At 50.4% G+C, this 4,407-nt stretch overlaps 1 long non-coding RNA gene across 1 annotated transcript; it reads left to right on the top strand.

The window, feature by feature from the left end:
• The first annotated feature begins 446 nt into the window (after window positions 1-446).
• On the top strand, window positions 447-1,679 carry LOC309684561. Its single transcript, XR_014270303.1, has 3 exons — window positions 447-505; window positions 952-1,047; window positions 1,618-1,679. It is a non-coding gene; the product is annotated as an uncharacterized lncRNA (long non-coding RNA).
• Window positions 1,680-4,407: the final 2,728 nt, after the last annotated feature.

Here is a 4,407-nt window from a genome sequence, read left to right as displayed (position 1 = left end):
TTCCCGTGAGAGGCACAGCCAAATACGCCATAGCCCCGTGGCACACGTGTGCCGACTTTGTTAGTCGGAGCCCAGGATGTGGGATCAAGGCACCCGGTGGAATTACGGCATTACAGTTCCTTGCTTGGTTTGTCTCTTTGTGCTCTGATAACATGTGATTTGGGGCTTTTTGACCTCTCCGAAGCAATGGAGTCGTTGGCCTCGTTCTTGACCATTAGCTCACAGCCTCTCCCCGTGTTTGTAAGTTTCAGATTGGGATTTTTCCTCAAAATCAGCCTTAAATCAGCTGCGGTGAGGATCCTCTGACATTTTACCGTCCTGCCGTCCGTCTTCCTGTGATCCTTCAGCCGCTTTATTTTGTTGTTGGCCTAAATTACAGAGATGAAAAGGGATTTTTTTTTTTCCTTTTGTTTTAACCAGCCAATACCTGCAAAAAGAAAGCTGGGAAAAAAGACAGCTGGAGCTGGATGTTTCAGAGTGGACTCTTCACAGCATGGAGCCACGTGTACGTGAGCACCCCTTGGGTTTGAAATGGGAACTGTAAGTGCTTCTTTGGGGCCCAGATCCTGGCCCGTGACAAAGAAAGGGTTGAGCTGATGTTTCTCGAGGAGTTGATAGTAAAAAGCAGTCCCTAAAGACCGGATTTAAGAAAGGTCACTTAAGAAAGAGGCGGTGCGAACCTTGAGACACCTCGCAGGGGGGAGGGCTGCTGCGCCTTCTGGGCCTGCCAAAAATTTGGATCGTAGTGTCCGAGTCCGGGAGGCAGAGGGGAGGGATGGTGAGCAGTGAACTGGGTCTGTTCCTCGTGGGCGGGAGTGGGTATCGGGGATTAGGCAAGTAGGGTCAGGAGTGTGCGGTGAGCGCAGTGTCGGTGTGGGTAATGTGCGCTACTTCCAAGTTGCTTTTCTTTTGAGACAGAGGGAAATCCTCCATCTTCTTTGCATTCCTTAGGAGATCCCTCAGCAGCTGAATGGAAGCGACTGCGGCGTCTTTATGTGTAAATACGCAGATTACATCGCCAGAGAGAAACCATTCAACTTTAGCCAGGTGAGTGAAGGTCATAAACCCCTCCAAGCCCCTCTCGCCCAGGGACAGGAGCCAGGGAGGTTAGGCAGCAGCTCTTCATTGTGTCCGGGGCAGGGGCTGAGGTTTCGTACCCCGTTTCGGTGCGTAGTTGCTGGGGTCAGAACTTCCAAGTGGCCTGGGCAGGGCAGAGCTGTGGTTCTCCATCCCCGCCTTTGGGAGCTGCTGCCGGTGAGATTCCTCTTGGGCAAGATACTGCCGCCAGCGGGTTTGGCATATCTGGGCTCGATATCTTTTGGAGAAATGGCTTCTACCCTTTGACCAGTCAAGACACCGCTTCTTTTTATTGATTTCGTTTTAGACGGGTCTTTTATTAGCGTGCTTGTAAGCTGTCGCGCGGTCAAGTCAATCTGGTTTTGTCGGGTTGTCGTGTCACCCTCTTAGGAACCGCGTGGGGTGTTGTACCCAAACGGTTGACAGTTCCTAAAGGGAACTTCCTATTAAGGACTCCGCTGGGCGTTTATGCGTGTTTGCCGCCTCTTTCTACCGTGACGTCATTATTTAATTTCTCTTTTCTTTCTCTTCTCTTTTCAGACTCACATGCCATACTTCCGGAAGAAGATGGTGTGGGAGATAATCCACCAACAGCTGCTGTGACACGTGGACTCTTAGAGTTCTTATTTTGATTACGTTTCTTCGACCTTAGTTACTTTTCTTAGGCCTTTAGTTAGTTTTCTTAGACCTTTAGTTACATTTCTTAGACGAATTTTCCTCTTTAGGTTATGAAGTAGAAGTTAAGATGGTTTATTCCCCCCACCTCCCTTATTTTGGAGACAGTAACTCTGGGGTTTTGGTACACAAGTTTTCCTCTTTAGCTTATGAAGTAGAAGTTAAGATGGTTTGTTCCCCCCACCTCCCTTATTTTGGAGACAGTAACTCTGGGGTTTTGGTACACAAGTTTTCCTCTTTAGCTTATGAAGGAGAAGTTAAGATGGTTTATTCCCCCCACCTCCCTTATTTTGGAGACAGTAACTCTGGGGTTTTGGTACACAAGTTTTCCTCTTCAAGTTATGAAGTAGTGGTTAAGACAGTTTATTTCCCCACCACCACCCCCCACCCCCCCTTATTTTGGAGACAGTAACTCTCTGTTTCTGGAATATCTACCATCTCCTTGATTCCTAAAACTGGATTTGTCACGACCACGGAAAGAAAGCGTTTACCATCTCTTGATTTCTCACCAAAGCCCCTGTCCTTTGGGCTGGTTTGGGGTTGGCTTTTTTTGCTGCCTCCAGGGAGTGATCTAATGTGAAAAGAGAAGTATTTATTTCTTTATATAATATAAATATTTATTTTAATAAAAAGAGCCTTAATGGAAGGAAACTCTCGCTGTGTCCTGGTTTGAGGTAAAAGAGAACCAATTTTGTTCAGTAACTTGGCTTCTTAGCTGGGCCTCTTCTACCAACTGAAATTAACTGCCTATTGTGCCATCAGCGTTCACTCTCTCAGAGCGATAAGAGCAATGGTTACAGCTGATGCCCAGGCATGGGATGCAGAGAGGCTCTTGCTTATACTTATTGCTATAACCCCCACGGCCAACCAGCTTTGTTATTTGCCCCGTTGGAGGGTCGGAAGCGGAAAAGCATAGTGGGGTCCCACCTGCGGGGAGGAGCGACAGGACAGGTGACCCAAAACTGACCAACAGGGTATTCCATCCCATCTGCCTCATGCTCAGTAGAAAAGGGACCAAAGGGATCAAAGGGTTCTTCTACCTGGGGAATGTTTACTTCGTCCTTTGATAATTATGCTGATGTGACCCCATCAGAGCTGGGGCATGGCAACCTTCTGGGCTCTGAGGATAAGGACTGGTACCTTGTTAAGATCGTGATTTTGTTGTTGATGCTCCTGAATGTGGTGCAGGGGTGGTTTCTTGTGAAACATCTGTGCAGGGGCTGCTGGAGGGGACCGTGCGCTGCCGCCACTCAGACCCGCGCAGCCGCTCGGCGATCTGCAGCGGCGCGAACCGCGGCCCCGCCCGGCCCGGCCGCAGCTGCCCCCCCCCGAGCAACGGCGCCACCGGCAGCCGCCCCCCCCACCGCCACGGCACAGGCGCCTCCGCCGCCGCCTGCACCGGCACCGGCACCCGCACCACCGGCAGCCGCCCCCCCCACCGCAACACCACCGGCCCCTCCGCCGCCCGTCCCGGCACAAGCCGCGCCCCCCCCTGCAGCGGCACAAGCCACGCCGCCGCCTCTCCCGGCACAACCTACTGCAGCCACTACAACCAGTACCAAAACTACTCCAACTCCATCAAAATCGGTACAAGCCGCCCCGGTAACCAGGAGCAGGAAGAGGAGGTCAACTCCTTCCCCTGCCCCTTACCACAAAGACCACCTCAAGTCACATAGCTTGGGGGAGAGTTCTGAACAAGATCCAGGGGAGGGTCCTTCAAGACCACAGAAGGGAAAGAGACCTTTGAAAACAGACAAAGGCCAGAGTCCTTCTAGAGCAGATGCTGGAGAGGCCCCTTCTGGGGCAGCCTCACCACAGGAGGACTCAGATGTAGAGGGAGTTGTTCAATCCTTCTCCGTGAAAGATCTGAGAAGTATCAGGAAGGACTTTAGTCGTCATGAAGGCGAAACACTTGTCTCCTGGTTGCTCCGATGCTGGGATAGCGGGGCAGATACCCTAGACTGAGATGGCAGAGAAGCTAGGCGATTGGGAAACCTGGCCAAGGATGGAGGGATTGTACCTGAAAGAACTGCCTGTGCGAGAGGTGATTTATAGTGATGGGCAAGCGATAGTAGACCCTGATGAAATGCCATGCAAACGATCTCTGCTCAAAAAGTTTGTACAAAGTGCACCATCAACATATTCCCACACATTGTCAACAATGGTCTGGGGAGGATCCGATACTGACACACCAACTGTAAATGAAGGGGTTAAGAAGGTACGACAGTATGAAGACAGTTTCTCTGGTACCTTCTCTATGGCAGCCATAGAAAACCTGACTGTGACCACCGAGAAAATGACTGAGAAACTGACTGAGAAAATAGAGCAAATGACCCAGAGATTAGTTGAGCAAACCGATAAACTGTTTGATAAACTAACCAAGGTGGAGGAAAAACTCCATGCTTTCCCTGTACAGACTCATGTTGCAGCTGCTAAGAGGAAACGCCCTCCTACTCAAGAGAAAAACCACCCTCCGACTCAAGACAAATCAAAGCTGATGCGAGATATCCTGTGGGTTTGCCTCTGTGAATATGCAGAAGACATGAAGAAGTGGGATGGAGAACCTACCTCAGCCCTACAGGTACGGGTGCTTGAGTTGCAAAATGAAGTCGATAGAAGAAAGGATTCTTACAGGAAGAAGGTTGCTCCAACCTA

Source organism: Vanellus vanellus (genome assembly GCF_965231255.1).
Source record: "Vanellus vanellus genome assembly, contig: HAP1_SCAFFOLD_33, whole genome shotgun sequence".
NCBI lineage: Eukaryota > Metazoa > Chordata > Aves > Charadriiformes > Charadriidae > Vanellus > Vanellus vanellus.
The sequence above is the reverse complement of the archived record's forward strand: the minus strand, read 5'-3'. Positions and strand labels throughout refer to the sequence as shown.